Source organism: Panthera leo, chromosome A1 (assembly GCF_018350215.1).
Source record: "Panthera leo isolate Ple1 chromosome A1, P.leo_Ple1_pat1.1, whole genome shotgun sequence".
Classification (NCBI taxonomy): Eukaryota; Metazoa; Chordata; class Mammalia; order Carnivora; family Felidae; genus Panthera; species Panthera leo.
In genome coordinates, this window is record NC_056679.1 from 182,604,426 (window position 1) to 182,617,708 (window position 13,283).

A 13,283-nucleotide genomic window follows, 5' to 3' on the forward strand; every position below is an offset into this window, starting at 1 on the left:
TACTAATCCCTATCCAATGATTAACTTCTGCCGGGTATGAAACTTGAGCTTCTTTCCTCAAGGTAGGACCAACTCTCAGATACAATTCGCTCCCCATAAAACCAGGGTAGGGCTAAAACCTTGCCTGAAATTATACTATGGATGGAACACATCCTTTCCCTCTCCTTTTCCCTCCACTCCTTTTCTAGCTTCTTACTGGAAGTACCTCTTTGCTCAATCATTTACACACGAAGTTTCAGTTCAGAGTTTGCTTCTAAGGAAACCAACTGCAGATAATCTATTTAATCTATTTTGTAGTAGTTAATAGTGTATCAGACAGGATTCTCAAGGGAAGCAGAAGTGATAGGACATTTATATAGAGAGAGTAAAATGTATTTTAATGAATTGGCTCACAAGATTGTAGGGCTTGGAAAGTATAAAATCTATAGGGCAGCCTGGCAGGCTGGAAATTCAAGTCAGGGTTCATTATGCAGCCTTGAGTCTGAAATCCATATGACAGGCCAACAGGCTGAAAACTGAGGCAGAATTTCTATGTTACAGTCTTGAGGGAGAATTCTTTCTTCCCCATGAAATGGAGTTTGAGCCTTAAGACCTTCAACTGATTGATGAGGCCCACCCACATTATGGAGTATAATCTACTTTGCTTAAAGTCAAATGATTGTAAATGTTCAAGCACATCTAGAAGAGACCATCACAGCAACATCTAAATTGATGTTTGGCCAAACAACAGGGCACCAGAGCCTAGCCAAGCTATTACATGAATTAACCATCAGAAGAAGGGGATTTTGGAATGGTGGAATAAGCCGTGGCCTAAGCTGGAGGAGACCACTCACAAGGATTCTGGAACAGCCTATAGTTTGGTTATATGCCTCAACTTTTTATTTTTATTTTTTTCTCCTATGCAGGAGGGTCTTAAGAGTACCTGACGATACATGAGGTGAAAAACAATATTGTACTAGTGGCTTAGCACTTCTGAGATACTAGGCTGGCTCACTGATCAATTCAGAAGTCCAGGCAGAAGTCGAAAGGTCCAAATGATTAGGTTTACATGAGAACCGGAGAGCGAGAAAGCACAATTATTAATTATACATCAATTTGTGTATTTGATTAACAACTTTCTCATAACCCAATGAGGATGTAAGTTCCATGAGATGAAAGCTGATTCTATTATCGCATGCCCAAACCTAGCAGAGTACCTGGTACAATGGATATTTACTGAATCAATGCCAATGACATTAAATTAGTATAAACATCATTGCATTTACATAAATTATATAGACCAATTATATGTAATAAATATACAAATTATACATAAATATATATTTATATATGTGTATACATGTGTGCATATAAACACATACCCTCATATACTTTTATTAGTTTGTGGATGTCCTGACAAAACTGTGCTTATACTTTATGCTTTTTCTGTTTTTATGTTTATGATACTCCTTTTATAGGGAAAATATCTTTGAGTCTGTCACACAATAAGATCCTCCTTGTGGTCTTTTTGCAGAAGGTGAGGTGACATTCAACCACTGAAATCATCTTTGCTGTAAATCTCTCAACATCAGTTTACTGTTAATAACTCCAAACAGGGGGGAAAAAATAAGACAGACAATCAGACAAGGGGACCCGAGCAGCGGAAAATAATTGGACTCTCTAAATTGTACCATTCTCAAGAGAAATTACTGGAGCACACTGTTTCTTCCCCGGACCACGCTGTGCATCCCTTGGAATCGCTACAGAGGCATTTTATTGCTCATTAAATATTTTTTAATGTGAATCCACTCTTGGCATTTCTATTTTATAGTTTTTCTCACAATCCTTCCTGTGTTGAATACCTCCTTCCCGACTATGTGTAATTTAAAAGAAATTATGTAAGCTTATTTCTCTGATTAAGAAAGCCTAATGCGCAAACACACAAAGGATATGACCAGTGTAGCTCAAGTAGCTAATGAATCTGGCAGTTTTAAGCTCGTTCCCAATAAAAATGGGCCCCACAAATCACTATAAAAAATGTGTTTTGTACCTCAAGAGCCATAATTGTCACACATTTACAATTCATAAGCAGTGACTGCAGGGTGCTTACTCTAGTTAATCCTCCATAGAATAGTGGATATTGATGCTGTGGAGAAGGGGCACAACAAAATCATCTGTCACTTGAAATACTCATTTGGGAAGCCTCACACACTAATGAAATCCTGAAATGTAGCAATGGGAAGGCTGAATGCGTTCTTCTGCCTAAACTGTAAATGGTGACAAAGGTGTAAGTCTGAGATGCCCAGGCATAGCCTGGCATAGCTTGCCTCTGGTTTACTGACTCTAAAATAGTAAAGATAAAACCTGCATTTGGATTGTCCAAAAACCTATGTCTCAAGCCTTTACTGTACACCTATCTGGACCTAAAGAAACAGGACGGAGACATATAAATTCTAAGAAGCTTCCTTGCCATGACTGATTTAGTTAAAGTGTAACCGGTATATGATGAATAGCTAGACTTAATAATGACTTGATGAACATATTCAATATATTTACAATTCTTTTAGCAAGGGAGAATACTTTCTGTGACTATTACATCCAAATGATTTCCAAATCTTAAAAGTAGTATTTGAATTCAACCAAAACACGTAGATCGTCCCTAAAGCTTGTAGTAAATGGCTATAAACCTACATAATTGAATCTTTGGAGTGTGAGGCCTCCCTCTGGTACATCATGAGTACTTGAAATAGACTCTTGGTCTGGTTTCAAATTCAATTTTTGTTTTGTTTTTAAAGAACATTGATAAAATCAGAGAAAGCATATTGTTTATTCAATCTAATCCATCTGCAAGGTAAGGGAATTACTCAGAATAATGTGAAGACAAATGAAATGGATTAAGTGAATCTTGGATGACCTTCAACATTTTTCTGCCCCTAAAGGCTGGGTTTCCAATAATCACTCAGTCATTTAAACATAAAACACCTGAATGTACGCAGGCATTGTGTGTATAATTGAATGTGTATAATTGTGTGAATAAATGTACATACATACATTGAATGTACATATGTATGTATAAAAATAAATGTATGTATGTATAAAAATAAATGTATGTATGTATAAAAAATAAAATAAAATAAAATAATAAAATAAAATAAAATAAAATAAAATAAAATAAAATCAGCTATCCTTGCTTTGGCTCCTCCTTAACATGCCACTTTAACATCTTTATTTTGTTCTCTCCAGCCCCCCCTCTATAACCCATTGCTTACAGTAGCCACTGATATTTCCTTGTATAAAATAATCTCAGTTTGTGATTGAAATAATGATCCCTCACTTCCTGAGTTTGCATTTTTAACCATACAAGCTTTTTAAGTTCAAGAAGAAGAATCAAAATGCATTTATATTCTGTATTACAATAAATGTGAATATCAAAAGTTTCTTCTTGAGTTGTGTGACTGCTGACATTTGAAAAAAAGCCAGAGAATCTTAGAATTGGAAGAAGCAGAAATATGTTTAGTATTTCAATTGACTCCTGATGGAGAGGGAGAGAGGGGAAAAATTATAAGTTCTCTTTGCAAAGTTTTATGTTTTTTTTTTTAACTATTTATTTTCTTAGGACCTAGATTAATTACAATTCTTGTTTCAAGACACAAATGGTTCATTCTATTTAGTTGTTTGCTTATTTTATTTTATTTTATTTTTTTCATTATATGAAGTTTATTCAAAATATGGAACGCCTCACGAATTTGCGTGTCATCCTTGCGCAGGGGCCATGCTAATCTTCTCTGTATCGTTCCAATTTTAGTATATGTGCTGCCGAAGCGAGCACTTGTTTGCTTATTTTAAATAACATAGTGAACCTGCATCAATTATGAAAAGTAGAGCCCTGATGGTAACTTAAATGAGCTCACGTGGTCTTCTATTCTTTTCTCTTCCTTCCCCAACCCAAAGTAACAATCATCCTGAATGATCACGCTCTTGGTGGTATATGTGTGCAGAGTTCCTTAATACAGTGTATGCCCTAAAAACACACATCATTTTAGATGTTTTTAACTTTATAAAAAGGCACACACTCTATATAATCTTTTTAAAGTTACTGTTATAAAACAGTATGATAATGCTAAGATTTATATAATTTACTGAAAGTAACGGTAGTTTATTTTTATTGATATATAGTATTCTATTGTGGTATGTACATTAAAACCTTGTATTTGTAGTAACTTGCTCTGCAAGTGTTCTGCAAGACAAGAAAACATTTCTAATAAATTTTAACTTGATAAATGAGCGATGTCTTACAATACAAGTAGTACGAAACGCAGAACATCACATCTCACAACTGAGTCAAGGTTCTTCTCTCTCTCTCTCTCTATATATATATATATCTCTCTCTCACTGCGGGATTGTGGGTGGTCATCTCCCATGCTTGAATGCTCCGTCTCAGGCCATGCTGTTTGGTAGAAATCAGGGATTTCTCAGAATGTTGGAAGGTGCCCTCAACTGGCACTAGTGTATTTTTTGCCACTTAAAAGCACCTATGGACAGTCCTTTGCTCTTCTACAAGAGTAAGCTTAGGAATGCTTTACTTCATTCTAGGTCAGGCTGCCTGTAGATACAGACCCTTCCCTCTACTGCCTTATTGTCAGTTACATTAAATACAGTATATGACAAGAGTTCATTAATACTGTACTGTAGTCAACATCCATGAGAGCATATACAATGACCCCCATGCAGAACAGATTCCATTAAGCCAATAGATCACAGTGATTCTGTTAGTGATAGTGAAAGGCATCCCATACAATAATGCTCCTCTCTCTTGTCTCCCTCACAACAGCCACTAAGGTTTTCAAAGGTAAGTGTGGGTTGTTTATTTTTCTTTATATTTTGTATTTTCTTTATTATTTTGTATTACATTACAGTATTGTGATTTTGTATATGAATATTTTGGGGTTGTGGAACAAATCATCTGAGTTTCCATTATTTCTTATGGGGAAGTTTGGTTCGCTATACAAGTGCTTTGTCTTACAAGCATGTTTCCAGAACAAATTATGCTTGCAAACCAAGGGTTTACTGCACTATGTTTATACTTTTAAATCATGAATTGATTCATGAATTCAGTCAACCACTTATATTGAGCCAAGGAAATAATAAAAATAGTGTAGCACATCTTTAAAAGCTTTGGTCCTTTTTAGGAAACTCTAAAATTAAGGGCACCTGGGTGGTTCAGTTGATTAAGCAGCTGACTCCTGGGTTCAGCTCAGGTCATGATCTCATGGTTTCATAAGTTCAAGCCCCATGTCAAGCTCTGTGCTGGCAGCACAGATCCTGTCTTGGATTCTCTGTCTCCTCTCTCTCTGATCCTCCTCAACTCATGCTGTCTCTTTTTTTTTCTCAAAATAGATGAATAAACTTAAAAAAAAAAAAGAAAACTCTGTAAAATTAATGAGTTGTAAGTATGTGGTTTCAACCTGCTTTTGAGCTCTAAGGCAGTCCAGTTTTCTGAGTGGTGAACTTTCCAGGGCATACTCTTAATGAAGATGTTGATAAACTTCTAACATCAGCACTCTTAGGAACAATTCTTTTGCATCCTTTACCTAAGCCTTGCCTTGCAGAAAGACAAAAAGAGCATCCCTCATATATGAACATGCCTGATATAAGTAAATATGTGTGGGGGAGTCTTTCCAATCTTGGAACAACAGTTCTGTTAGAGGTAGCATTTTGGTTTCCATTTTTATAGTGTTTACCTAGTTGAGTAAATACTTTGGCCAGTGAGCTCACAAAGACAAAAAAAAAAAAAAAAATCAGTAATAACTCCCCTCCCCCCAATCTCTGAAGTACAATCATTATAGGGAAAACTAAAATGGTAGGTAAAAGAAAAAGTATCCAGAGGTGAGAATATCTTTGAGGTGTACTTTATTCTACCCTCATACTGATGTCCTATGTTCTCTGAATTTAAAGAACTGTTTTGGGATACTATTCTTCAGATACCAAGATATCTGGGAATATTTATGGTTTATTTGTTGTTTGCCATAACCTGGTAGTTTATTTTATTTCTTTTAATAACACAATTGACATTATAGAGCACTTACTATATCCCAGGCATCACAGCATTTTCTGTGCATTTTTTTCATATATTACAATAATTTTATAAGATTTATTATCATTATTATCCTCACCATTTTACAGCTGAGGGAAAATTTCCAAGTTCACAGGTGAGCCCTCAAAATCCCAACCTTTAACTATGGCTATTATATTCTTTGCGAGTCAGTCACCTTTATGTTACTTTATGTTATGTTATTGACTTTAGCTAATAATTTTCTACTTCATTATCTCTATATAAAATGGAGATAATAAAACACACAAAGGATTATATGTATAGACATGAAAAGTTTCCAATATAATACTTTTGAAATAGTAATATGTGCAATATAATTTTTATTTATGTGAAAATAAAATAGAAAATATTTATTTATATACCTGCATACATATCTATATGAAAAACTACCAAAGGAAATTACCCCTCAGAAGATAAGAAGTGAGTAGGATTAGAGTGAAATTAAAAGATAAATTATTTTTATGATAAACACTTTTTAAAATATTTTCTAACATAAGCATGTTTTTCTTGTTATTAAAAAAATACAAAAAAAATGGAGACCTATGACAGGTTTTCAAGTAAGTTAGAAACCTAAAGATCAGTTAAAATGGTGACTGAATGAATATTGACACTTATCAATACTCTTCTAAATTACCCCTGTACCAAATCTCACATAAATGCAGAGAAGAATTTATCAGTGAAAAATACCAGAATTGTAAAATAAGTTATAGAATTAGTAAGTGAGAAATTTGGGGGATCTTCTGAAAGAGGGCAGAATTGGTCCTATGTACAGGAAAGTGACCAGAGACAACCATTACCAAAAATACACCAAAAAAAAAAAAAAAAAAAAAAGTTGTTTTCTTTCTTTTTTTTTTTTAAGAGCCAGAGTGAATGTAGAGGAGAACCAAGCTCCAGGAGTAAATACCCAGGCAAAGGCGACCATTAAGCAAATGTCAGGGTGACCAATCAGACAGCTACCATCAGAATTTTTGGAATGTAGCCCCTATCTCCCAAGCAAAAGTGTAGGAAGTGTGTACCAAGAGAGGAATAATGAGAATCAGCCCTGCGATAGGAGAGGCCAATCAGTGTTCTGAATAATAACAAACCCAGGAGGGGAAGGGATCCCACACACCCTGCAAACACTAACAGATCTCCTCTAGCAGCTCTCATTCGAGCATGGCTCTGATAAAAGCAGGAGTTCTCAAACACAGACATGAATGGGAAACCAATGATCCCCAAATATTTAAGGAAAATAAACACCATGAAATAGAGCTATGGTAAAATTCGTATGGAAAGATCACTACCCAAAATTATGTTAATTGTAATGAGTATAATTGATATAATCAGAGGGAATTAAGAAGGTTTAAATTTTTAAAAAGAGAAAAATACTACCTCATTAGTAGACATATATCTTCAAGTTGGGCTTATCAAACAGGTAAGAGAGAGGCAAAATTTTAAGTTCTTTGACCTTTCCTATTCTGTATGTGAGAGATAGGAGTGCAAGGAAGACACATGATTGCAAGGACTTCCTTTTTTTTTTTTTAAACAACTTTTTTTTTTTTTTTTTTTTTTTTTTTATTTATTTATTTTTTAATTTTTTAATATATGAAATTTACTGTCAAATTGGTTTCCATACAACACCCAGTGCTCATCCCAAAAGGTGCCCTCCTCAATACCCATCACCCACCCTGTCCTCCCTCCCACCCTGCCCTCCCTCCCACCCCCCATCAACCCTCAGTTTGTTCTCAGTTTTTTAACAGTCTCTAATGCTTTGGCTCTCTCCCACTCTAACCTCTTTTTTTTTTTTTTTTTTTTTTTTTTTTTTTTTCCTTCCCCTCCCCCATGGGTTTCTGTTATGTTTCTCAGGATCCACATAAGAGTGAAACCATATGGTATCTGTCTTTCTCTGTATGGCTTATTTCACTTAGCATCACACTCTCCAGTTCCATCCATGTTGCTACAAAAGGCCATATTTCATTTTTTCTCATTGCCACGTAGTATTCCATTGTGTATATAAACCACAGTTTCTTTATCCATTCATCAGTTGATGGACATTTAGGCTCTTTCCATAATTTGGCTATTGTTGAGAGTGCCGCTATAAACATTGGGGTACAGGTGCCCCTATGCATCAGTACTCCTGTATCCCTTGGATAAATTCCTAGCAGTGCTATTGCTGGGTCATAGGGTAGGTCTATTTTTAATTTTCTGAGGAACCTCCACACTGCTTTCCAGAGCGGCTGCACCAATTTGCATTCCCACCAACAGTGCAAGAGGGTTCCCGTTTCTCCACATCCTCGCCAGCATCTATAGTCTCCTGATTTCTTCATTTTGGCCACTCTGACTGGCGTGAGGTGGTATCTGAGTGTGGTTTTGATTTGTATTTCCCTGATAAGGAGCGACGTTGAACATCTTTTCATGTGCCTGTTGGCCATCCGGATGTCTTCTTTAGAGAAGTGTCTATTCATGTTTTCTGCCCATTTCTTCACTGGGTTATTTGTTTTTCGGGTGTGGAGTTTGATGAGCTCTTTATAGATTTTGGATACTAGCCCTTTGTCCGATGTGTCATTTGCAAATATCTTTTCCCATTCCGTTGGTTGCCTTTTAGTTTTGTTGGTTGTTTCCTTTGCTGTGCAGAAGCTTTTTATCTTCATAAGGTCCCAGTAATTCACTTTTGCTTTTAATTCCCTTGCCTTTGGGGATGTGCCGAGTAAGACATTGCTACGGCTGAGGTCAGAGAGGTCTTTTCCTGCTTTCTCCTCTAAGGTTTTGATGGTTTCCTGTCTCACATTCAGGTCCTTTATCCATTTTGAGTTTATTTTTGTGAATGGTGTGAGAAAGTGGTCTAGTTTCAACCTTCTGCATGTTGCTGTCCAGTTCTCCCAGCACCATTTGTTAAAGAGACTGTCTTTTTTCCATTGGATGTTCTTTCCTGCTTTGTCAAAGATGAGTTGGCCATACGTTTGTGGGTCTAGTTCTGGGGTTTCTATTCTATTCCATTGGTCTATGTGTCTGTTTTTATGCCAATACCATGCTGTCTTGATGATGACAGCTTTGTAGTAGAGGCTAAAGTCTGGGATTGTGATGCCTCCTGCTTTGGTCTTCTTCTTCAAAATGACTTTGGCTATTCGGGGCCTTTTGTGGTTCCATATGAATTTTAGGATTGCTTGTTCTAGTTTCGAGAAGAATGCTGGTGCAATTTTGATTGGGATTGCATTGAATGTGTAGATAGCTTTGGGTAGTATTGACATTTTGACAATATTTATTCTTCCAATCCATGAGCAGGGAATGTCTTTCCATTTCTTTATATCTTCTTCAATTACCTGCATAAGCTTTCTATAGTTTTCAGCATACAGATCTTTTACATCTTTGGTTAGATTTATTCCTAGGTATTTTATGCTTCTTGGTGCAATTGTGAATGGGATCAGTTTCTTCATTTGTCTTTCTGTTGCTTCATTGTTAGTGTATAAGAATGCAACTGATTTCTGCACATTGATTTTGTATCCTGCAACTTTGCTGAATTCATGTATCAGTTCTAGCAGACTTTTGGTGGAGTCTATCGGATTTTCCATGTATAATATCATGTCATCTGCAAAAAGCGAAAGCTTGACTTCATCTTTGCCAATTTTGATGCCTTTGATTTCCTTTTGTTGTCTGATTGCTGATGCTAGAACTTCCAGCACTATATTAAAGAGCAGCGGTGAGAGTGGACATCCCTGTCGTGTTCCTGATCTCAGGGAAAAAGCTCTCAGTTTTTCCCCGTTGAGGATGATGTTAGCTGTGGGCTTTTCATAAATGGCCTTTATGATCTTTAAGTATGTTCCTTCTATCCCGACTTTCTCAAGGGTTTTTATTAAGAAAGGGTGCTGGATTTTGTCAAAGGCCTTTTCTGCATCGATTGACAGGATCATATGGTTCTTATCTTTTTTTTTGTTAATGTGATGTATCACGTTGATCGATTTGCGAATGTTGAACCAGCCCTGCATCCCAGGAATGAATCCCACTTGATCATGGTGAATAATTCTTTTTATATGCTGTTGAATTCGATTTGCTAGTATCTTATTAAGAATTTTTGCATCCATATTCATCAGGGATATTGGCCTGTAGTTCTCTTTTTTTACTGGGTCTCTGTCTGGTTTAGGAATCAAAGTAATACTGGCTTCATAGAATGAGTCTGGAAGTTTTCCTTCCCTTTCTATTTCTTGGAATAGCTTGAGAAGGATAGGTATTATCTCTGCTTTAAATGTCTGGTAGAACTCCCCTGGGAAGCCATCTGGTCCTGGACTCTTATTTGTTGGGAGATTTTTGATAACCGATTCAATTTCTTCGCTGGTTATGGGTCTGTTCAAGCTTTCTATTTCCTCCTGATTGAGTTTTGGAAGAGTGTGGGTGTTTAGAAATTTGTCCATTTCTTCCAGGTTGTCCAATTTGCTGGCATATAATTTTTCATAGTATTCCCTGATAATTGTTTGTATCTCTGAGGGATTGGTTGTAATCATTCCATTTTCATTCATGATTTTATCTATTTGGGTCATCTCCCTTTTCTTTTTGAGAAGCCTGGCTAGAGGTTTGTCAATTTTGTTTATTTTTTCAAAAAACCAACTCTTGGTTTCGTTGATCTGCTCTACAGTTTTTTTAGATTCTATATTGTTTATTTCTGCTCTGATCTTTATGATTTCTCTTCTTCTGCTGGGTTTAGGCTGCCTTTGCTGTTCTGCTTCTATTTCCTTTAGGTGTGCTGTTAGATTTTGTATTTGGGATTTTTCTTGTTTCTTGAGATAGGCCTGGATTGCAATGTATTTTCCTCTCAGGACTGCCTTCGCTGCATCCCAAAGCGTTTGGATTGTTGTATTTTCATTTTCGTTTGTTTCCATATATGTTTTAATTTCTTCTCTAATTGCCTGGTTGACCCACTCATTCGTTAGTAGGGTGTTCTTTAACCTCCATGCTTTTGGAGGTTTTCCAGACTTTTTCCTGTGGTTGATTTCAAGCTTCATAGCATTGTGGTCTGAAAGTATGCATGGTATAATTTCAATTCTTGTAAACTTATGAAGGGCTGTTTTGTGACCCAGTATATGATCTATCTTGGAGAATGTTCCATGTGCACTCGAGAAGAAAGTATATTCTGTTGCTTTGGGATGCAGAGTTCTAAATATATCTGTCAAGTCCATCTGATCCAATGTATCATTCAGGGCCCTTGTTTCTTTATTGACCGTGTGTCTAGATGATCTATCCATTTCTGTAAGTGGGGTGTTAAAGTCCCCTGCAATGACCACATTCTTATCAATAAGGTTGCTTATGTTTATGAGTAATTGTTTTATATATCTGGGGGCTCGGGTATTTGGTGCATAGACATTTATAATAGTTAGCTCTTCCTGGTGGATAGACCCTGTGATTATTATATAATGCCCTTCTTCATCTCTTGTTACAGCCTTTAATTTAAAGTCTAGTTTGTCTGATATAAGTATGGCTACTCCAGCTTTCTTTTGGCTTCCAGGAGCATGATAAATAGTTCTCCATCCCCTCACTCTCAATCTAAAGGTGTCCTCAGATCTAAAATGAGTCTCTTGTAGACAGCAAATAGATGGGTCTTGTTTTTTTATCCATTCTGATACCCTATGTCTTTTAGTTGGCGCATTTAATCCATTTACATTCAGTGTTATTATAGAAAGATAAGGGTTTAGAGTCATTGTGATGTCTGTATGTTTTATGCTTGTAGTGATGTCTCTGGTACTTTGTCTCACAGGATCCCCCTTAGGATCTCTTGTAGGGCTGGTTTCGTGGTGACAAATTCCTTCAGTTTTTGTTTGTTTGGGAAGACCTTTATCTCTCCTTCTATTCTAAATGACAGACTTGCTGGATAAAGGATTCTCGGCTGCATATTTTTGCTGTTTAGCACACTGTAGATATCGTGCCAAGCCTTTCTGGCCTGCCAAGTTTCAAAGGAGAGATCAGTCACGAGTCTTATAGGTCTCCCTTTATATGTGAGGGCACGTTTATCCCTTGCTGCTTTCAGAATTTTCTCTTTATCCTTGTATTTTGCCAGTTTCACTATGATATGTCGTGCAGAAGGTCGATTCAAGTTACGTCTGAAGGGAGTTCTCTGTGCCTCTTGGATTTCAATGCCTTTTTCCTTCCCCAGTTCAGGGAAGTTCTCAGCTATAATTTGTTCAAGTACCCCTTCAGCACCCTTCCCTCTCTCTTCCTCCTCTGGGATACCAATTATGCGTATATTATTTTTTTTTAGTGTATCACTTAGTTCTCTAATTTTCCCCTCATACTCCTGGATTTTTTTATCTCTCTTTCTCTCAGCTTCCTCTTTTTCCATAACTTTATCTTCTAGTTCACCTATTCTCTCCTCTGCCTCTTCAAGCCGAGCCATCGTGGATTCCATTTTGTTTTGCAATTCGTTTAAAGCGTTTTTCAACTCCTCGTGACTGTTCCTTAGTCCCTCGATCTTTGTGGCAAGAGATTCTCTGCTGTCCTGTATACTGTTTTCAAGCCCAGCGATTAATTTTATGACTATTATTCTAAATTCACTTTCTGTTATATTATTTAAATCCTTTTTGATCAGTTCATTAGCTGTTGTTATTTCCTGGAGATTCTTCTGAGGGGAATTCTTCCGTTTGGTCATTTTGGAGAGTCCCTGGCGTGGTGAGGACCTGCAGTGCACTTCCCCTGTGCTGTGGTGTATAACTGGAGTTAGTGGGCGGGGCCGCAGTCCGACCCGATGTCTGCCCCCAGCCCACCGCTGGGGCCACAGTCAGACTGGTGTGTGCCTTCTCTTCCCCTCTCCTAGGGGCGGGATTCACTGTGGGGTGGCGTGTCCCGTCTGGGCTACTTGCACACTGCCAGGCTTGTGTTGCTGGGATCTGGCGTATTAGCTGGGGTGGGTAGGCAAGGTGCACGGGGGCTGGAGGGGCAGGCTTAGCTCACTTCTCCTTAGGTGATCCGCTTCAGGAGGAGCCCTGTGGCAGCGGGAGGGAGTCAGATCCGCTGCCGGAGGTTTGGCTCCGCAGAAGCACAGAGTTGGGTGTTTGCGCGGAGCGAGCAAGTTCCCTGGCAGGAACTGGTTCCCTTTGGGATTTTGGCTGGGGGATGGGCGGGGGAGATGGCGCTGGCGCCTTTGTTCCCCGCCAAGCTGAGCTCTGCCGTCCGGGGGCTCAGCAGCTCTCCCTCCCTTTGTCCTCCAGCCTTCCCGCTTTCCGAGCAGAGC

At 37.7% G+C, this 13,283-nt stretch overlaps 1 non-coding gene across 1 annotated transcript; it reads right to left on the reverse strand.

Moving 5' to 3' along the window:
* Positions 1–3,701: 3,701 nt before the first annotated feature.
* LOC122202381 lies at positions 3,702–3,808 on the reverse strand. The gene has a single exon (XR_006194627.1). It is a non-coding gene; the product is annotated as a U6 spliceosomal RNA (small nuclear RNA).
* Between the last annotated feature and the right edge of the window lie 9,475 nt (positions 3,809–13,283).